General features: G+C 40.1%; 1 protein-coding gene across 1 annotated transcript in view; it reads left to right on the forward strand.

Moving 5' to 3' along the window:
• The window catches only part of MAP3K2 (mitogen-activated protein kinase kinase kinase 2), a 92,542-nt gene that overhangs the window by 14,900 nt on the left and 54,076 nt on the right, over positions 1-23,566 (forward strand). The gene's annotated exons all lie outside the window — the stretch shown is intronic.

Raw genomic sequence — 23,566 nt, forward strand, 5'->3', positions numbered from 1 at the left:
GGTCCATGGACTGGTCATTGAGAAGCACTGGCTTTAGGGCTTGAGAGTCCAGAGGACTTGAATTCTGTTCACTTCTTCCACTAATTGGCCGTAATACTTTTTGCTTATTGTGAACTTACTTAAGTGAGGCCTAACACCTCACTTAAGTAAATATTCTTATATCTTTTTATTTTGCTGTTTGCCCAAGAACCCTCCCCTGGATCTCCTTATACATCTTGTTTTTCGAAGTCAGCTTGCAAACTGGAAGTAGATCTCTGGGGCAAGAATGCTCTTGTTATGACTTGTGCAGGACCAGGCAGGTTGTCTCAACTATTAAATATTACCCCTTTTCACAGTTGGGGAAACTGGAACATCGTGGTTTAAGTGACTTGCTGCCTGGAACAGAACCTAGATCTTTGGCCTGTGAGAGCACGTCTTCACTGTGCAGTTAACTTGGGCTCTTAATCAGGTGTCGCTTCTAACCTCCCTCCTGTGTACACACACAACTCTCTCTCCTGAGTTTGGTGCTTTAAAGTATTCTTTCTTATCTTTGTAAAGTCCTCCTAGACCTCAAGATGAACAAGTGTTATATAAGTGCAGTAAAGATAGAAAATGCAAAATACACACATACACGAGTTGAGCGCTGAAGTCACAAAATGACAAAATTAAGATGGCATATACACCCTTAACTCATCTTTTGTGCATATTAGTTGGAAGTCTCTTATTGCATGTTCACATTTGTCAAATATTGTATGCTTATAAAATAGGTGTACTTGCCAAGAGATTAAGTTGTTTAGTTCCTGGTGTCAGCTGAGTGTGAAATCATTTTATGTATGCTAATGTCCATTTACATGGGGATCTGTTTCTCTCCTTGTCACTGCCTTGCTTCCGGCAGACCTTGGTTTTTATGTCTCTTTTGTCGCTTGTTTCTTTCCCAGCACCCCCTTCATAATTTGCATCTCTGAGTATGCACAGCAGCAAAGGACACCAAAGAAATGCGCCCCTGCTAAGCACAGTAACAATAGTTAGATAGCCCCTATGGTTTGAATAATGACGTTCAAATCTGTTTTGAACTGCTGATGCTTATGAAGGGACCACTTCTTTGCAGGAGCACAGGTGCAATAGGAGTTGGATCCCCTCACTTGGATGAGTTAACAAATGGATGATGATGTGGAAAAACACAGTTCCTACTATTCCACAACCCTTTCCAAAAACACCCTACCCCTGGGACTTCTAAACTTGGGTCTAGTTTACACTAGTAAAGGTGTGGTGATATAGGTGTACTGACAAACCCTCCCAGTATAGAAACAGGTTCTCTTGAGGAAAAATGTGCTTTTGCTGGTATAGCTTATAACGGTTTCCCAAACAAGCTATAGTGGCAAAACACTTGTTTTGCTATAGTTGGTGCCTAAAATAGCGCTTTTGCCATTATAAAACATCATAAAAATCACACTCTGAACTGACATTATATCAACAAAAGTTTCTAGGGTAGACCTGGCCTTAGTGGAAGGGATAGTGAGTCAGACAATTGTCCTTATGGGGCAGATTGAGGGCAGTACCGATAGAGAATCGTGTCCAAGAACAAAACAAATACCAACGGTGGTCGTTAAGGAAAGCATGGGAGGGGATTTGTCATCTTGGATATAAATGATAACTCAGTGTAGATGGTGATTAAGCTAAAACTATTGGACGGGCTGCTGGTGCAGAAAGAATTTAAGAAAAGTTAAACCATCTAAATGCTGACAGTTTTCAGCACTATGGAGGCAAATCTATGCAAATGGGAACCAGAATTTCACCTTGGAGTGAAGATTTTACATTTCAGCAGAGCAGCTGGAGACTAGCAAACACTCAGATAATGAATATAAAATTAGAACATCTGACTCTGCTGACAACCACAGTAACAAAGGAAATTAAAATGTTGACATCCCTACCAACTTCTTCAGGGAACTAAAGAAAGCAGCAGACGTGTTTTATCGCAGAGTGGTGGGGAATTCGTACCCTACACATTTTTGAAAAGCAGGTTCTGACTGCTTGAATATGGTTGATTTTAAAAAGTCACTCTATATTCATTGTCCAATTACTGACAGATTAATGTCACTGTGTCGCAATTGTTATGTTGCAGTAGTAGTGGTAGAGTTCTTCATTTTGTAAAAATCTAATTGAAATGGCAAAAACCAAAACATAGAATAAACTGGTCACTGTTTGAATTTTTAATGGTTCAGTGAAAAATGAATCAATACAGAGAATAAGAATTTTAAAAATCATAGAATATCAGGGTTGGAAGGGACCTCAGGTCGTCATCTAGTCCAACCCCCTGCTCAAAGCAGGACCAATCCCCAACTAAATCATCCCAGGCAGGGCTTTGTTAAGCCTGACCTTAAAAACTTCCAGTGTTTCACCACTCTCCTAGTGAAAAAGTTTTTCCTAATATCCAACCTAAACTTCCCCCACTGCAGCTTGAGACCATTACTCCTCGTTCTGTCATCCACTACCACTGAGAACAGTCTAGATCCATCCTCTTCGGAACCCCTTTTCAGGTAGTTGAAAGCAGCGACCAAATCCCCCCTCATTCTTCTCTTCTGCAGACTAAACAATCCCAGTTCCCTCAGCCTCTCCTCATAAGTCATGTGTTCCAGTCCCCTAGTCATTTTTGTTGCCCTCCACTGGACGTTTTCCAATTTTTCCACATCCTTCTTGTAGTGTGGGGCCGAAAACTGGACACAGTACTCCAGATGAAGCCTCACCAATGTCGAATAGAGGGGAATGATCACGTCCCTCGATCTGCTGGTAATGCCCCTACTTATACATCTCAAAAATGCCATTGGCCTTCTTGGCAACAACGGCACACTGTTGACTCATATCCAGCTTCTCATTTACTATAACCCCTAGGTCCTTTTCTGCAGAACTGCTGCCTAGCCATTCGGTCCCTAGTCTGTAGCGGTGCATGGGATTCTTCTGTCCTAAGTGCAGGACTCTGCACTTGTCCTTGTTGAACCTCATCAGATTTCTTTTGGCCCAATCCTCCAATTTATCTAGGGCCCTCTGTATCCTATCCCTACCCTCCAGCGTATCTATTTCTCCTTAGTTTAGTGTCATCTGCAATCCACACCATCCTCCAGATCATTAAGGAAGATGTTGAACAAAACCAGCCCGAGGACCAACCCTTGGGGCACTCCGCTTGATACCGGCTGCAAACTAGACATGGAGCCATTGATCACTACCCGTTGAGCCTGACAATCTAGTCAGCTTTCTGTCCACCTTGTATTCCATTTGTCCAGTCCATACTTCTTTAACTTACTGGCAAGAATACTGTGGGAGACCATGTCAAAAGCTTTGCTAAAGTCAAGGGACAACACGTCCACTGCTTTCCCCTCATCCACAGAGCCAGTTATCTCATCATCGAAGGCAATTAAATTAGTTAGGCATGACTTGCTCTTGATGAAGTCATGAATCCATCCATCATCCCTTTATGTATTTTTTTCACTGCAGCATCTCACTTTTCTTTGTACCACTTTTGCAAGAAATCTAAAATGCTCTGGGACCCTGTCCTTTGGCCACATTGTTCCTCGTACTGAGTCCTGGAATCATAAATGTGTTGGGAGTATAGGACAGTAAAGTATTTTATTAGTTTTTAGCCAGAACAGCAAGCTAATGTCAGCTACATTAAGGCAAAATAACTTCCAAATACATAGAAAGTGTGACAGTCATTCATACATGCTGATCTGTTGATATAACTGATATAAAAGCAAATGTGGGCCCTTAAGATTTTGCATTGGAATGTAAGTTTGAAGTTGGGGTATGTATTGCTTTCCCAACACATACCTTAAAGCCTTATGGAGCATTGGAGTGTTGGTGACTGTTTTGTAGGCAATGTGAAGGTGGAAAGGAACGCACAAGTCTTTTCCCATAACTTCTTCTTTCCATGCTTTTGAGGGGTTGGGTGCACTATCCCTAAGTATATTTTATTTGCTAATATATAAATACTACATTTAAAAAAAAAAAAAAGCAGCACTGAATACTTAAGTAATTTGTAACCAGGTGTAGAATATTTCAGCTTTTATCCTGGTTAAAGTCTAGCCCAATCTGTTGTGCAGTAGTGGTGGATGTATGTTGGCCTGCATAAAATGGGTTCATGGTCTTGGCCCACTTCCTAGTGGGCTGATGTTCAGTTCACAAACCATTTCCACATCTGGCATCCTAGTTAATATTTTTTTGAGGTGAAGGTTTGAACTCTATGAACTACCCTATCTCCCTTACGAGAACTCCCTTCACATCAGGGTTAAGGCTGTTTTATTCACTGCTGTGGCCTGTGTTGTAGCTGTTCTGTGAATAAAAGTCTTGAGACTCCAAAACTGTCAGTTTGGCACCATTCATGAGCACCAAATAAAACTTTCAAATGAGAAATTAAATTTAAATCCCAGTTTGCAGATGTTTAAAATATGTATTGCAGAGTTTTAATCCATTGCATGCTGCTTCACTTGGTTTTATAACTCTGTAAAAATGGATACACAATTACTGATGCAACTGTAAACACAGTATGGATTGAAAATGACACTGGTCCAGGATTTCCTTGAAGTAGTGGACCAGTGCCAAAATAATACTTCTGGGCCAAGAGACTAGTGACCATTCCAGAGATCTCAGGAACCGCAAGAACTAGAAAAACTAATACTGTGCACCATTGGAAATTTGAGAAGCCAGTGTTCTGATTGTATATCGCATTTCTTTCTTGACTCTAAGCTTCCACTCTAGTGGACTCCATAAGTTAGAACTAGAACACTATTGTATGCCTTCTAAAAGCATACTACAGTGTGAATTTCTAACTTCAGGGCTTTATGAGAATATTGGCTGCTAAAATCATGTTGGAATAGTGAATCAGTGTGAGGAATCGGAACAGTAGCCAGAATGGTTACATTTTACTAGAATTGATAAAAATGAATAGGGATTTAAACATTCTTGCTTCAGAGCATCGGATAATCCCTTAACTGCATAGTTATAGAACAACTTCCCATAGGTTTCTTCCTAATCCTATCTGGTGTTCTTGTATTTTATTGATTGAAGAAGAAAAAAAAGTGTATCTAAAACAATACCAGAAAGTGTTTTATACATGTCTCCTAAATACCAAAACAAGGATCCTGTCCCTAGGACTTCCGATGATGGAGTGTGGGAAATGTGTGAAAGAAGCAAAATGAGGATATGTTGTCTTCCTACTTGTATTTGGTTCTTGGTTCTCTAAGTAAACTTTTACTGCTTTTAACTTCTCTTAGCACTGCAGATCCAATATAGCTGAGAGAGATGGATTCTTCTGGTTCACACCGACAGAAAGTTACATTTACAAAGTCAAATCCTGCTTTATTAAACCGATCCAAGCCATGTAACTAAGGGCAGAATTTGACTTGCAGATTGTTTCTTCTGATGTATACAGCAAGAAAAGCAAAACAAAACTTGTCTTTCAGATCACAGGATAAGTTTGCAGCATTAACAGTTTGGAAAATGAAAGCAATTTGGTACTGAATCATTGGGGAAACAAACTTGGAACTGGTGTAATTTTTAAAGTATAATCACGTGTTAATATTTGAGTGTCATCTAACTGAAAGATAACCGTTGGCCTCCTTTATTTTTTAAATCTTATGTTACAAGTATCCCCTAAAGATTACTAGTATTGAAAGATTAGTTAAATGTTTTTCTTTTTCAACTTGACTTTTCAGATTGGAGAACACTTCACAGACATGCAATTCAACTACTTTTCAGTAGTCAGTCTTCCCTGTTTATGTGGATTTTTCAGACAGCAATAGGGAGAAAAAAGCTTTTTTAAAAAAAATAGGAAAACATGTTTGTAAAATAATAAATTGGCAGGAAGACTTGCAGAGAGAGAGAGAGTCCTTAAAACTACTTTAATTAAAAATGTAAACATTTCAAGTTGATGGCCCCTCTAAATTACCTTTAAATATTTTTGCTGTTGAATGTTTATGAAGCAGAACTTTGTTAGCCTTGTAAAATTTAAAAGAAAGTTGATATATGTATATCTTCTGTGCTTCTCTTTCCCTGCAGAAACTGAGAAACATTTTGTCCCATGCTTCTTGCTACTGTCCCAAGCACTTCCTGTTTCCACATTCAAAGGAAGTCACTACTACCCTGTTAGGTGTGCAAAATGTGAGGCATGTGTTTTCTTGAGTGAGCAAACTATAAGGGAGATGAGAAGATAACTTTCCTTTAAGTTTTTTTTAAACTGAATCTGTTGAATTTCTGCATATAGTGTGCAAGAATAAAAATAATGAAGACATATTGCTTGGGTGCTCTGGGGCAGGGGGTGGCCCGGGACTGCCCCAGCTGCGGCCGGTGTGGCTAGCCTGGGGGCTGCCCAAGCTGCTCAGGTGGCCCGGAGATCAGTTGCAACAGCTGCTGCAAAAGTCACAGAGGTCCCGGAAAGTCACGGAATCCATGACTTCCTACAGGCGTATTTCAAGACATCCTTCTGCGCCTCTGCCAGTGCCTATTAAACAGCATAAGAAGGAGGATGAATTAGATTCATAGACTTTAAGGCCAGAAGGGACCATCAGGATCGTCTAGTCTGTCCTCCTGAACATTTCATGCCAGAGAACCTCACTCTTCCACTCCTGTAATAGACCGATAACCTCTGGCTGAGTTACTGAAGTTCTCAATTCATAATTTACTGAAAGACAAAAAAGAAACTGATCCTGAACCACCAGATCAGTGTCCATCAGTCTCTTCTAAATATCCACAGTCCTCTCTTGATGGAGTTTCATCATCCCTGATACCAGCACCTAACTGTTTCAGAGCCTTCAAAACTTGCTCTCTTGGATTGCTGATGCCTTAGAAATTGAGACTTCAGTAATCAAAGAAAAGGTGCACAAATTATTTGATACCTTGCACTTCTGTATTCTGGGCAGGATAGTAATGACTGTTAAGAAGGGCATTTTGGAGCCAGCAAAAGCTCTGGCAAACGCCATCTACCTTGCCCCAACTGCAAAAAGAGTGGAAAAAATGTTATCTAGTGTTCCAGAGGGACTTCAGACCGTTTTATACCTAACTGCCCCTGGAATCTCTGTAGTCTAAGGGAAAGCTAGACAACCTGACCTTCCAAGAGCCATTCCAGAAGATCTGAAAAAGCTAAATTTCTCCAGATAGTGGGAAGGGGGTTAGGGGAAAGGCTTACTTCTCTGCTGCTCTCCAATTATGAACAGCAAAATACCAAGTTATAGTCACGAAGTATGATTTCTTTACATGGGGCAAGGGTCCCCCTTTTTTTCAACAAACTTCCTTAAGAAACCAGGGAGGAATTAAAGCCATAATCTCTGAACATCAACTGTTATCTTAAAAATCTCTACACTGACACCATATCTTGGTCCATGGCTGTGGCAGTTACAATGAGGAAGGCTTTGTGGCACCAACCATCCAGTGTACCAAAAGTAGTACAAAATACCGTAGAGGACTTGCTCTTGAGCGCACAGACCTATTCAGCAACTGAACTGATGAGGCTTTGCATTCAGTGTAGGACTCCAGAGCCACTCTGATATCACTAGGTAACAATACCCTGGTCTTGAGATGGAAACACTTCAGACTCCAGTCTCAGAGTAGACTATTTTCAACAATTCCAGTCCCTGCATCCTACCCACCAGCTTCCCCATCATTCTTCAGGGAACCGTCTCACAAAAATCAACTGAAAAGTGGCTGCCCTGCTTTGCCATCTCTGGAAGTCAGGCCAAAAGGTTTCTACTTGTGATATTTTCTTACTCCAAAAAGAGATGGGGTGTTTCTCCTATCCTTGATCTGAAAGGACTAAAGAATTATACACACAGTCTCAGATATGTTCTGTTTGTACAGCACCTACCACAGTGGAGTCCTGGTCCATGACTGTGGCTCCTAGGCACTACGATAATACAAAGGATAAATAATAATGCTAGCCTCCACCATCCCTTCTTTATAGGCATGAGACAAGACTGGTTAGTGGCTCTAGACCTCAAGGATGCATACTTCCATATTGTGATCCGTCAAGCCCACAGGAAGCATCTGCATTTTGTAGTAGGGTCCAATCATTATCAGTACAAGATACTGCCATTCGTGCTCCCTGTGGCTCCAAGAGTCTTCATACAATGCCTAGCCTTGGTGGCCACACACGTAGAGGCAAGTAATTAATGTCTGTCTATATCTAGATGATTGGCTGATCGGACAGGCCTCATGAGACCATCTGCAACCTGTTCAGGGAGTTGAGCCTGATAGTGAGCTACAGAAAGTTATTGCTCAACCATTCGCAGAGGATAGAGGTCATAGGAGCTATAATTGACTTCAAATTAGCAAAGGCATACCTTCCAGAGGAGAGATTTCAGCTACAGAGCCAGATAATCATCTCTAGCTTCGAGATAAATCCATCACATTGAGACTTTATCTCAAACAGGTCATATGCAGGCTTGCATTTACTAGCTAGACTTCACCTACGCCCATTACAGGGCTAGCTGAGGTCCGTGTATTGCCCTGAGACACCTCAGCTGGACATGCATATTATAGTCCCAGCTCATATCCTTTTATCGCAAAACTAGTGGACAGACTCCCTGAATATTTAGATAAGGGTACTCTTCCTCCACCCCTGCACCTCTAAAGACAGTGATCACAGATGCATACGGTACAGGTTGGAGTGCTCACCTTTACCATTTCCAAACATAGAAAATGTGGTCCCAGGAAGAGATGAGACTCCATTTCAATGTCTTGCAACTTGGGGCAATAAGATAAGGTAATCAGAAATGCTTTGCAGGCTAAACGAATTCCAGCGTACACATCCTCACAGACAATACATCCCCAGTGTAGTTAGTGTGTGATGGGGGCAGGGGGAGAGCAAGAGAGGTGAATGTTTGTCGCCTATGTTCCAAAAGACAATCAAATTATGGATGTGGTATCAACTTAGCAATTCAGGTTATCAACTCAGTGGACAGCTCAAGAAAGGCTCATTTTGAACTACATTCAGAAATCCCATATGAGAAACCCCCTTTGCTCCCTAGATGCCACCACCTTGCCCAATATGCTTTATCTTAAACATTCCAGAACATCAAGTCATCCATCTGCTCTTCTCTCAAGACATGGTGTGTCTTCAAGTATCTAGGCTCTTTCCTTCAAGATAAATTACTTCAGAAACACTACAGTTGAGCGAAGAGGAAGAAGAGGCACACCAGGTAGAATCATCTCCAAAGAGATGTTTTTCATCTTCATCTCCAGATACGACACTAGTGTTGTCAGTATCGGTGTCTATAAATGGTTTTAAGACTTTCCAGGAGCCCTTAGAGGATGGTTGATGTGATTTGAGATTCCTTTGGAGGTGGTTTAGAAGAAGACTAACTTTTCAACATTCTTCAACCATCTACACAAAATAGAGTAGCCCTACCTGTTGACGAGGGCATTCTTAAACCTGCAAAAGACTTGTGTGCTATGCCAGCATCTATCTCTGCTTTTCCAGAACATGCTGACTAAAAATATCAGGTCCCACCTAAAAGGCTGCTGCTCTCAAAAACATATACTTGGAAGAATTTTTTTCATCTAGGCCACCTTCATCTCAATACTCAGTCGATTGATTGTTTAGGAGAGTATTTTGTCTGTATCCAGCTGTTGATGCTTGTTTTTTACTTAAGTTGTAAGCTCTTTGGGGTTGGGGACAGTGTTTGTGGTCTGTTTGTGCAGTCCCTAGCACAATGGGGTTCTGGTCCATGACACGGGCTTGTAGGCACTACGGTAATACTAATAAGAAAAATAATAAAAGTACCATTTCTAATCTTGCATCTGACTGAGACTGATTCAGTAAGTTTCAGTGTTGTATTAGTAACCTAGATGGATGGTGAAAGTTGGAATTTTCAACTAAGTTAAATGGTAAAATATTGTGTGACAACATATCTAGGATAAACATCACTTTTAATGTAAGTGTAAAGGCCGTGAAAGTCGTGCATTCCCATATTATTGATGATGCTGGTAGTGATGCCAGTAGTAAAAGTTGTCCAGTGCTTCCCATTATTAAGACCCTGTTTTGAGTTGCGCTTATAACTTTGCCAAACTTTAACCTTTAAGGCTGGAATTTTCCATGCCAAGTGTTTGCCTCAAGCTGAATTTGTTTTGGAAAGTTTCAGCTAAAATGATCCATGTGTTCCTTAGAATGTTAAGGAACTTGAGACACTTGGGATCTGATTTACAGAAGTGCTTAGCATTCGCAACTGAAGTCAGTAGGAGCTGTGCTCTGAACCTGAAAAGAGCTAGGTAATATGAAAAATCAGGCCTTCCCTAGGCTTCTCAAATTGGGCGTCTCTTTGCCGCAGTTCCTCATGTAAAATGGGGAAAATACCATATCACTTCATAGATGTGTTGTGGTGATAAATTAAGGTTTGTAAAGAAATAAGATACTAAAATAAGATCACCATAGAAAAGCTTATAAGGACAATTAATTTTGTATTCAGAGCAGGCTCTTAAGGATGTGCAGTAAATGATGCATGGGGCCACATTCTGAAAGAAGATAAAAATAAATATTGAATAGCTACCCATTCATTTAGCATCATCCATCCTGTGCACTGATTGAGGCAGAAGTACTGTGGAAAAAATAGTAAGTGATAATATATTTAAAGATCATATCACAAATACAGGAGGGATTAAAGTTTCGTAGGCAACCTTAATTTTGACATTTCCTAACTTGAGTATGTACTTCTGCAACCTTAACACTCTTTTAACATAACTTATTTGGATGTGATAGCTATTAGAGTGGCACATCTATAGCTTACAAAGTTTATTTTGAGAACACTTCCCATTCCAAAAACACATTCAGCAAAACTGGAAATATACAGTTCTGTTGCTACATCAGATTTTTGTGTGAATGCACGAGCAAGTTTAGAATAATGTATCGGTCTAATAACTAGTTGTATTGCAAGGCATAGAAAATGTTATTTTTCCTGGAGACTTGATTAAATGCTTTATGAAAGATTGTCTTGCCTTTCCACAATGTCCTGAAAAAGCTAATACTGCCATCTTTAGTATAGTTATAAAAATTACTTATGTTGAATTTTCCCTCTTTGTTCTGCATGTAATTGTTTGTTTTTTAAAAAGTCAGAATAATAAATATAGCTTACAGTAATCCAATATATAGTCTACAATAAGTATTCTTTACAGGTAGCATGTACAAGGAATTCATATTTCTGGCTTTCTTGCTCCCCCAAAATGGTAGACTTTCAGCCCATTGGGGGTCATAGAACTTAAGCATAAACCTGTAAAAGAATAATTGTAAAGTTCTAGATACTGGATATTAAAGTGTGTACCCTGTACTTGAGACTCGGGTGCATATGGAGGTGAGCTGTCAAAAGTGTATCTCAATCCATGAGCAAAATGTAGCTATTCATACTTAAATTATGGTAGTGAAACACTTTTGTCCTAATTGTATGTAGCGCTAAATTTATATAGGGAGTCAGATCTCAATTTTAATTTATATTCTTATTACTTAAAATTAATGTTAATAGATTATAAGCTCCTTGAGGGCAGGAATTGCTTTTTCAATAAGTAGGTAAACTTAGTTCATTCTGACTTTAGAGATGTTACCACTTTTAGTGCTATGCCTCATTTTAAGAATGGGGAATATGCTGCAATCAGTAATACTTCTAGAACCGGAAACAACTGTTGAAGTGTATTTCACTTTGTTTGTACAGCATAGTGTAATTAGACCTCAGTTCTGACTGGTGTCTGAGTTCTTCTATAATATAAATAACAGAAATATCCTGTACATACATACACTTCAGGGAGTATGGCTTACAACTCTTAGGATGTTTGTTTTTAAAAAGGCCTTAGCTATGGCTTCTTAAAGGAATAAAATTTAATGCATTGAAGCTTCTGTAACAGAAATACTGAGCTTTCATTATATCATGTTTACCAAACCAAAGAAAATAGGTTGACTCTTCGGCCATAAGATTGAGTTAGAACTGGCAGTAGTGCCACCCAGTGAAAGTTTCAGCAGAAGACCTTCCAAGATCACCAGAAGCTAATGGTACCTTAGCTTAGACTGCCTTTAAAAACAAAAACCAAGCAGCAATGCAGAAAAACACCCCCACCCCCCCAAACCAGAAAAAACTAACAAAGGGCAAACAAATCAAAAAACCCTTTTAATATGTGGGTATGGCTCTTAGCATAGTAATCAAGCATGATTTTAGTGAAGATAAAGATAAACCCATTAAATATTTCCTTTAAGGCCCTGTAATATGACATCAGCATGCTGTTGGGTGACTTATAAATGCAGCAGAAATTAAGAAAGCAAAAATCCAAACTAAGAAAATAAAGTATGTTGTCCATCTGCAGAAACTGAATGGGAAACATGTCTGTTTTGTAGACAATGGAGGACACAGACAAATAGATCATGTCATACTTGGATATACAGTAAGAATTCCTTTCTGTAGAGTATTCTGAGATCTGGCAGTACTTATACAGAAATGTAGTGATCTTGTTTGTAAATCAGAGCCAAGAACAATGTTGGAACTAGATTGAATTTATAATTTTATCAAGTACAAATAACATAAAGAGTAAATGAAAACATTCTCACCTCTGCCACAAGTGTTAGAGTTCAAACTTTGTCATACTTGATCACATTTATAATGTGAGGTTTCAGAGTAACAGCCGTGTTAGTCTGTATTCGCAAAAAGAAAAGGAGTACTTGTGGCACCTTAGAGACTAACCAATTTATTTGAGCATGAGCTTTCGTGAGCTACAGCTCACTTCATCGGTGAGCTGTAGCTCACAAAAGCTCATGCTCAAATAAATTGGTTAGTCTCTAAGGTGCCACAAGTACTCCTTTTCTATTTATAATGTGGAAACAAAATAAAGTCCAGGCCAGTGATATATAAACATAGTGCCTTAAAAGGGCCAATTTCACAAAGCTGAAAACAGTTATGAGCCAAATCAGCTGGGATGAAGCGCTTAATCAGAAAAATGTGAATGATAATTGGGAATTGTTTAAGAATACATTATTAGATGCGCAAAAAGCTACAGTCGAGGGGGAAGGCTGTATTGGTTAAAAAAAACAACACTGATTTTGAGGGGAAGTTAAGGCAGATATAGCTATATCTGTCTACATAAATATAACAAATAAAAGAAAGGGGAAGTAGATAGTAACGAATATAAATCAGAAGCTAGGAATCAGACAGTTGATAAGAAGTTCCAGAAGACTGTAAGAAAGCTAATGTTAAAAGCCTTTTGGTCTGACATTCATCCAATCAAGAGAATGGAGTGGGTGATACGGGACTTAATAAAGAATGAAAGGAGAGTAACATAATTTATGCATACCAACATGGGCTTCCAGTTCCACGCTCAGGGCCAGGTAGGCAGGCAGAGCTTCAGAGTCTCAATGCGTGGATGAGACGATGATATAGAGAGAAGGGGTTTAGATCTATTAGGAACTGGGGAAACTTTTGGGATTGGGGAGTCTATACAGGAAGGGTGGGCTCCACCTAAACGAAAGTGTATCCAGACTGCTGGCACTTAACATTAAAAAGATTGCAGAGCAGGTTTTAAACTAAGAGATGGGGGAAAGTCGATTGCTGCAGAGGAGCACGTGGATCAGACAGAGACTTCTCTTAGAGGAGAGTCTATTGATAGAGATTCTCTAGGTTTTAGTCAGGAGGAGAGGATGGAAGAGGATAAAGTATGGGCCAGATCAGACGAGAAACATTCACATAAAAAAGAATCTGACACATCAGAAAAGGGCAGACAAATAAACAGAGACAAGTTTAAGTGCTTGTACACAAATGCTAGAAGTCTAAATAATAAGATGGGTGAACTAGAGTGCCTCATGTTAAAGGAGGATATTGATATAATAGGCATCACAGAAACCTGGTGGAGTGAGGACAATCAATGAGACATAATCATTCCGGGGTACTAAATATAACTGAAGGACAGAACAGGTCATTGGGGGGGACGAACGGGAGGGGAGAAGAGTGACATTATATGTGAAAGAAAATGTAGAATCAAATGAAGTAAAAATCTTAAATGAAGCCACATGTTCCATAGAATCTGGATGGATAGTAATTCCATGCTCTAATAAGAATATAACATTAGGGATCGATTATTGACCACCTGACTAGGACAGTGAGAGTAACGATGAAATGCTAAGGGAGATTAGAGAGACTACCAAAATAAAGAACTCAATAATAGTGCGGGATTTCAGTTATCCCCATATTGACTGGGTACGTGTCACTTCAGGACGAAATGCAGAGACAAAATTTCTCGATACTTTAAATGACTGCTTCTTGGAGCAGCTGGTACAGGAACCCACAAGAGGAGAGGCAATTCTCAATTTAGTTTGGAGTGGCAGGATCTGATCCGAGAGGTAACTATGACAGGACTGCTTGGAAATAGTGACCATAATATAACAACATTTAACATTCCTGTGGTGGGAAGATCACCTCAACAGCCCAACACTGTGGCATTTAATTTCAGAAAGGGGAACTATGCAAAAATGAGGAGGTTAGTTAAACAGAAATTAAAAGGTACAGTGATGAGAGTGAAATCCCTGCAAGCTGCATGGACACTTTTCAAAGACACCATAATAGAGGCCCAACTTAAATGTATACCCCAAATTAAAAAACACAGTAAAAGAACTAAAAAAGAGCCACCATGGCTTAACAACCATGTAAAAGAAACAGTAAGAGAGATAAAAAGGCATCTTTTAAAAAGTGGAAGTCAAACCCTAATGAGTTAAATAGAAAAGAGCATAAACACTGCCAAATTAAGTGTAAAAATGTAATAAGAAAAGCCAAAAAGGAGTTTGAAGAACAGCTAGCCAAAACCTCAAAAGGTAATAACAAAATATTTTTTAAGTACATCAGAAGCAGGAAGCCTGCTAAACATCCAGTGGGGCCCCTGGACGATCTTTTGTAGGTGACAAATCTGAGGAATTGTTACACACTGAAGTGTCGCTAGAGGAGGTTTTGGAATTAATTGATAAACTTAACAGTAATAAGTCACCGGGACCAGATGGCATTCACCCAAGAGTTCTGAAAGAACTCAAATGTGAGATTGCGAAGTAGTAACTATGGTTTGTAAACTGTCCTTTAAATCAGCTACTGTACCCAATGACTGGAAGATAGCTAATGTAACACCAATATTTAAAAATGGCTCTAGAGGTGATCCCAGCAATTATAGACCAGTAAGTCTAATGTCAGTACCGGGCAAATTAGTCAAAACAATAATAAAGAATAAAATTGTCAGACACATAGAAGAACATAAATTGTTGGGTAAAAGTCAGCATGGTTTCTGTAAAGGGAAATCATGTCTTACTAATCTATTGTAGTTCTTTGAAGGGGTCAACAAACATGTGGACAAGGGGGATCCAGTGGACATAATGTACTTAGATTTCCAGAAAGGCTTTGACAAGGTCCCTCACCAAAGGCTCTTAATAAATTAAGTTGTCATGGGATAAGAGGGAAGATCCTTTCATGGATTGAGAACTGGTTAAAAGACAGGGAACAAAGGGTAGGAATAAACAGTAAATTTTCAGAATGGAGAGGGGTAACTAGTGGTGTTTCCTAAGACTCAGTCCTAGGACCAATCCTATTCAACTTGTTCGTAAATGATCTGGAAAAAGGGGTAAAGAGTGAGGTGGCAAAGTTTGCAGATAATACTAAACTGCTCAAGATAGTTAAGACCAAAGCAGACTGTGAAGAACTTCAAAAAAACTCAACAAAACTAAGTGATTGGGCCACAAAATGACAAATGAAATTTAATGTGGATAAATGTGAAGTAATGCACACTGGAAAAAATAACGCCAACGATACATACAATATGATTGGGGCTAATTTAGCTACAGCTAATCAGGAAAGAGATCTTGGAGTCATCGTGGATAGTTCTCTGAAGACGTCCACGCAGTGTGCAGCGGCTCTCAAAAAAGCAAATGGGATGTTAGGAATCATTAAAAAAGGGACAGAATAAGACTGAGAATATCTTATTTCCCTTATATAAATCCATGGTACGCCCACATCTTGAATACTGCATACAGATGTGGTCTCCTCATCTCAAAAAAGATATACTGGCATTAGAAAAGCTTCAGAGAAGGGCAACTAAAATGATTAGGGGTTTGGAACAGATCCCATATGAGGAGAGATTAAAGAGGAAAGGACTTTTCAGCTTGGAAAAGAGGAGACTAAGGGGGGATGTGACAGGTATATAAAATCATGAGTGATGTGGAGAAAGTGAATAAGGAAACGTTGTTTACTTGTTCCCATAATATAAGAACTAGGGACCACCAAATTAAATTAATGGGCAGCAGGTTTAAAACAAATAAAAGGAGGTTCTTCACGCAGCCCACAGTCAACCTGTGGAACTCCTTGCCTGAGGAGGTTGTGAATGCTAGGACTATAACAGGGTTTAAAAGAGAGCTAGATAAATTCATAGAGGTTAAGTCCATTAATGGCTGTTAAGGATGGGTAAGGAATGGTGTCCCTAGCCTCTGTTTGTCGGCGGGTGGAGATGGATTGCAGGAGAGAGATCACTTGATCATTACCTGTTAGGTTCACTCCCTCTGGGGCACCTTGCATTGGCCACTGTCGGTAGACAGGATACTGGGCTGAATGGACCTTTGGTCTGACCCAGTATGGCCATTCTTATGTTCCTATATTCTTATGCTTATGGAAAATAGATCCTGTCTAGCTTGTAATGTCATCAAAAACAGATACCAAGTGTGGTTGATTAAGGCAATAGTGTTTGTGTAATAGACTTAGACATTTGACTTGGTATTGAATGCTTTTGATTAAAAAAACTAGAATGGTATAAAATTAACATGGCACACATTAAATGGATTAAAAGCTGGCGTACAGATAGGTCTCAAAACATAATTGTAAATGGGAAAATCATCATCAGACGGGTATTTCCAGTGGGGTCCCATATAGATCAGTTCTTGGCCCTCTGCTATTTAGCGTTTTTATTAATGACCTGGAATAAAACATAAAATAACTGATAAAGTTTGTCAAACACACACATTGGGGGAGTTGTAAGTAATGAAGAGGACAGGTCACTGAGGCAGTGTGATCTGGTAAACTGGGCGTAGGTAAAGAATATGCATTTTAATATGGCCAAATATATCTATATACAGCTAGGAACAAAGAGTGTAGGCCAGGGGTGGGCAGACTATAGCTCACGGGCCGCATCCAGACCGTCTGACCTTTTAATTCAGCCCTCGAGCTCCTGCTGGGGAGCGGGGTCAGGTGCTTGCCCCACTCCACGTGGCTCCCAAAAGCAACAGCATGCCCCCCCCTCCAGCTCCTATGCGTAGGGGCCTGGGAGCCAGGGGGCTCTGCACGGTGCCCTCTCCCTAAGCACTGGCTCTGCAGCTCCCATTGGCTGGGAATCCACACCCTGAACTCCTCATTTCTGGCCCCACCCCAGAGCCCACACCCCCAGCCGGAGCCCTCACCCCCTCCCGCACCTTAACCCCCAATTTCGTGAGCATTCATGGCCCACCATACAATTTCCATACCCAGATATGGCCTTCAGGCCAAAAAGTTTGCCCCTCCCTGGTGAAGGCCATACTTACTTAACGAGCCACTCTATCCTGGGAACTAGTGATTCTGAAAAAGAGTTGGGAACCATGATGAGTAAGCAACTGAACATGAGCTCCTAATGTGGTGATGTGGCCAAAAGGGCTAACGTAATCTTTGGATGCATACATAAGGAAGACTTGAGTAGGAGTAGAGAGGCTATTTTACCTCTAGATGTGTTACTGGTGTGACTGCTGCCGGAATACTGTGTCCTAGTCTGTTCACAATTCAAGCAGAATGTTGATCAACTGGAGAGGGTTCAGAGTTGAGCTCTGAGAATGATTAAAGAATTCAAAAACATGCCTTATAGTGATAGACTCAAGGAGCTCTAGCTATTTAGTTTAGCAAAGAGGAAGTTAAGGGGTGACTTGATTGCAATCTGTAACTATCTGCATTGGGAACAAATATTTAATAATGGGCTGTAGATAAAACAGCTGATTCTCATTTAAATTAAAGCTGTTTTATACCACTCTGGCCACAATCCTTCTCCAAACCTTAGTTATCCACCTCTTGCTTGGCCAGTGTAACCTTCTGTTCTGGCCTCCTTGCATATGAATACTCTACCGTTTTCCAATATAACCAAAATGCAGTTGTTAGTTTTCTTCTTTGTCTGCCATTCTTACCACAACGTCCTCTCCTTGAAATACCTTCCTGGGTATCCTCTGTCTCAACTTATGCTGCCTGTCCTTGTCTTCAAGTCTTTGCTATAATCTCATCTCAGCTTCATCTCTGGTTTTGTCGTCTTTCTTTCTCTCTTGCTCCCTATGCTCCTTCCAGTCCTAAGACTCTTTACTCCCAGTTTTTCCTATTTCAGATCCTGCTAATGCCTTTGACGCTTTCATTTTTGAAGAAATGGGATATAATCTTTTTTTAAAAGTGTATGGAGGGGTTAATTTGGCAGCACAGTTGTCAGGGAAATACAGCATTTCAGCAGAGAATATAGAACATATTTTTGGTGCTTTAATATACAATTAGACAATTAATTAAAATAGATAACATTTATTAAAAGGACCCAGTTTCCATTTCAGGGAAGTTGAAACAAATAGCGAGTAAAATGTTTCTTTTAAGAACAATGTAACAAATTGATAGAGCAATAGAGCTTTTATGGGACTCCTCCAAGACTGTGGAACAAAATCCTGTGGCATCTGAGCACTACTACAAACATCACATTGTATATCAGACATAAAAATTATTTTTGAGAAACATTCAAATGTAACTTTCCATCTGAGTGGTGAGAAGGAGAGAACCATACATGGTAGTCATGTCACTTAATGAACTCCTGGAAGGTGATCAGATACCGATGGTTAGAGCTGGATAAAGGCAATCCAGGCCCCCTTGGCAACTTGCGACAGGAGGCCCCAATATTTATGCCCCTGTGTTCCTTTCCCCACGTGGACTGGGGGGGACGGGGATGGTCCATTTAATCTCCCAGAGAGGCAGAAGCATGAACTCCTTCTCCTTCCAGGAGCAGTATCAGGAGCTTCCTCCCCTTGGAAACAAGGAGTGAGGAAGGTGTCCTACCATGCTCTCCTACCATGGACAGGCAGAGTGCCAGCAGGGTGCTCCACCCAGTATTTAGGGTGTATCTGCTTGGGTGGGTGGACCAGAACAGTCCTGCTGCACTTTTTCCCCCTCTTGCCAGACACACACAGTCCTCTGCAGGAATGGTGTTGTCTGGGCCCCCCAGAACAGTAGGTCTTGGAGGTAACACCCCATTGAGGTGCATGGGGAAGTTCACACAATTCTGAGCTATTGTTTTAGGCTGTCAGTAGATGCAAGACATCATTGTGTTTGTTACATTTGAGTCATGTTTTCAAGCTTTTCTTCACAACCATCAGGACTATAAACTTATTTTTTTAGAAAATGAAAGCTGAGATTTTGATAACACTGGAATGCTAGGTGTGGGCCTATAGTGGCTATGTCTTAATATTGTCCTGCTCCTACTGGGACCCAGGAAATGGGCGGACGCCCGCTCACTGCTAAAAGGTCCCCACCCCCACCCTATGGGGGGGATCCACAGGACCTGGAAGCCAAGTAATTCCAGGGGACAACTAATAAAATAACAGGAATAAGAAGGCGGTCAAACAAAGGGAATCTTGTCCTGGTGATGGGCATGGTGTCAAAACCTGAACAGAACAGAACTAATCATTGCTTCAGGTTGATAGGCTCTTGTTAAAGGGACATTGGCAATTAGAAACCACTTTAAATTTTTGTTAAAATAGTCTACGTACTCTTAAATCAACATGCCAACTTTTTTAGGTTTACTGTAACAATTTCATGTTTGTAAAAATGTCTTTTTCCTCCTTTGGTGTACAAAACACCAGCCACATAAACAAGGGAAACTAAGGCCACAAAGGAAATAATGAAACTAAGTATCAACAAATGCATAATTAAACTGAAATTAAAGGTGTTTTCTCTAATCTTTGCTACAATAATCATAGGTGTGCTTGGGAGGATAGGGGGCAGGTAAATGTTCAGATACAAATGTGTTTTTAAAGTTGATGGTGCCCCTCTATCTTTGGTTTAATTTCTTGCACCTCCATAGTGGGTGGGAGTGTGATAAAGTACAAGATTATGTGCTCAGAGACTCATCTGGGTCTGTATTTTAGGAGTGTCAGGTTGAACTTTGAATATATTTTCCCCTTCTTTAGCATAAGCTTTTAAAATGAGTATGAGCATGTTCTGCTGTTGCGGCATTTGTTGGATGCTGCTATATCTGCATTCAGAGACCATGTTTAACACCATCTGCTGTAAGTGCTGAGAATCTTAATACAAAAAAAGGTGACAAATTTTGAGTGCAGTTGTTACATGTAAAAAATATGGTTATTTATCGTACTGTAATTGTGGTTCTTTAAAATGTGTTGTCCATATATAGATTCCATTCCTGGAAACTCAAACAAGACTAATGATCTTGATAGCACCAGCTTGGCCCTGGCAATTCTGGTTCCCAGCCTTCATGAGACTTTCAATTTAGCCTCCAGTAACATTGCCAGTGAGTCCAAACATTGTCTTCCTGAACAATGAGAATGTCTAGTATCCAAATTTGGCCTCTCTACTTCTCACATTCTGGATGTTGACAATCATTGAAAGAGCTTGTTCTAGAGATTTCCAAAACATTATCCTACAACATAGAAAGGATGTTACAAGGTTCACATACGCTGCAAAGTAGAAAAGTTCTCCTTATTGGCAGAGCAACATCATATTTCTCCAACAGCAGCAAACATTCCTAAATATCTGGACTATTTAATGTTGATAAAAAGATCAGGGTTTTTTATCAGTTCTGTAAGGTGCACCTGGCAGCTCTATCAGGGCACCATCCTCCTGTTCAGGATTTCATCCCAATTTGGGGGGATTTCTTAAGGGACTACTACATGTATTCCCACCAGTGTGGGAGCCTTCACTCTGCTGGGATCTCAGTGTGGACTTAGGTGGGTTGATGGGTCCTCCCTTTGAGTTGTAGCATCATGTTCCTTACGCTATCTTTCGGACTTCTAAGTGGCAGTCACCAGCCGGTAGGATCGGGGAATTGCCTGCACGCATGGTAACCTTTTTTTTGTGCATATAGGGAGGCTATGCGTAGGCCCCATTCAAAATTTCTACCCAAAGCTGTTTTTGACTTCCACCTAAACCACATGATTCATCTACCAGTGTTATTACCCAAGCCCCACTCCAACCAAGGGCAGTCTAGACTACACTCTTCAGATATACACAAACCCCTTTATCTTTACCTGGATAGAATTAAAGTCATTTCGTATTTCACTTATATTGTTGCCTTTGTGGGGAGAATGAAGGGCCAAGCCATTTCATCTCAAAAGTTATGTAAGTGGGTCTCAGGTTATATTAAGATATGTTATCGGTTAGCTAGTTTAGATCCACCAGATCAAGTCAGGGTTTATTTCACTTGAGCTCAGGCAGTTTTTCAGAATTGTTCAGTCTCAGAAGTATGTATAGCAGCTACACCTCTACCCCGATATAACGCTATCCTCAGGAGCCAAAAGATCATACCGCGTTATAGGTGAAACCGCATTATATCGAACTTGCTTTGATCCACTGGAGCGCGCAGCACCCTCCTGGAGCGCTGCTTTACCGCGTTCTATCCGAATTCGTGTTATATCAGGTCATGTTATATCGGGGTAGAGGTGTACTTGGGGATCAGTTCATACTTTCTCAAAACACCATTCGTTGATAGGAGCTTCTAGACTGAATGTCTCCTTTGGCAGAGCTGTTTTACAGGTTTATTGCTTGTGGGCCATAAAGAGTGATATATGTATGGGCAAGCATTCAAAGAAGAAAAGTTGCTTACTTTAAATAACTTTTTTTTAAAGATGTGTTTTCCATATGTATGTTCCACAACACACCGTCCATGCCTACTTTTACAGAGTTTTATAACATTTGGATTCTGTATTGGTGAAGGAACTGTGAGGTTGGTTACCTTCTCTGTGCCCTTTGTGCTCTTGGGGAGGGTGGACACCAATGCATGCTGCTGGTCAAATGATTCTGATCTCGAGTTCATATGTACCAAAAGTGTAATATATATGGACAAATGCTCAAAGAAGATACAAACATGCTTACTGTTATAATTTTAAGGATTTTTAGCAGATTTTGCTGAGCTGCATGTTTTAATCTCTAAATTAGGAGGGCAAGTTTTAATGGCTATAAATAGTTACAAGATCATAGCCTCTTCTTCCCACCCCCTTTCAGTAGCTCTATAGTTCATAAAGATCCTCACTTACACTCCCCATTCTCCTTCTAGAGCCTATGCTGTTGTGATACTTGCTCTAGCAGAAAGGATCAAGGGGCTATTCCCTTCAGAACGCCTTAACACCACTCTTTGCAGTGACCATAGTCTTTTGCTGCTAGGCAGAATGGCACCTAGAGAGTAATTACTTTTCCCTTTGCCTAAAGTACACAGTCCCTCTGTGTTTCAAAGTCTCTTCTTGGCGTCTGAACTCTGATCCCATCAAGCTGAGTGATTTAAAAGTAAGCAGTTATATGAAAGCAAGCTATTTTCAGTTTGTGGAGAAACTTCCTTGTTAAACAACTTTTTCTTTTCGTTTAAAGAAAATAAAATTTTGTACCTTCAGTGTTGCCAGATGCTTTAGTAAATTAAAAGGAAAAATGTGTGGATGTCTTTTTATGGGCTTGATCCTGTAACATAAAGCACTGCACATGTGCATGACATCATTGAAGTCAGTGGGAGGCCACTAGTGGAAGAGTGTCTGTGCTTGCCAGTTCTGTTTGCAGGGTTAAAGTCTGTTGTTTTTATTTGTACTACGGTAGCACCTAAGAGTGGGACACTGTTGTGCTAAGTGATATACAGCCACAGATCAAAAAGACTGTCCTTGCCTATGTTGTGTGAGATGGTACTCTGGCAGATCAATTAGGAAGTGTGCTTTTCTGATTTTTCTCATGATCCTAGCGTGGTTTAAGATATGGTGATAATTATACTGTTAAACAGAAGCTGCATACTTTGCCTCAACTCTTTTTTGAATTGTTTACATTATTGCTATTATCCTATCTTGGCTTTCTCTACAGCCTTTCTCTTGGGCTGTAAGGTGACTGGGGGATTCTGAACGTATGAACATATAGTGTATGTAAACAGTTGACCTGGAACTTTTCCAACTATTGAGAGTAAAGGTAGTCCTTTATGTTTTTAGGATGATTTCGTCTTCATGCGTGACAATGATTAGGGTTTGGCTCTGGGTTCTAGTGCCATCGTACTTCATTTGTCTGGGTGCTTTGACTTGATGTGTCTTTATTCAGTGATCATTTGCATTTTTTCCTTATAAATTGTGTGTAAATATCTTTAAAAGAAATTGAGAAATGTAAATACAAATACTTTATTATGGCTGTGACTTTAACTTGTGTCTGTATAGTCACATAATATCTGTGCAAGTTAGCACATTGCATATACTAAGAAATTAGTTCTGAAAATATTTTATGTGCTCAGTGGGGACCAAATTAAGGTGAACTATAAATCTGAATTTCCTGACTATTTTTTTTGTCGAAAGTCTTGATTATAATACTGTGTGGAG

The sequence above is a fragment of the Caretta caretta genome, chromosome 11, assembly GCF_965140235.1.
Source record: "Caretta caretta isolate rCarCar2 chromosome 11, rCarCar1.hap1, whole genome shotgun sequence".
Lineage (NCBI taxonomy): Eukaryota > Metazoa > Chordata > Testudines > Cheloniidae > Caretta > Caretta caretta.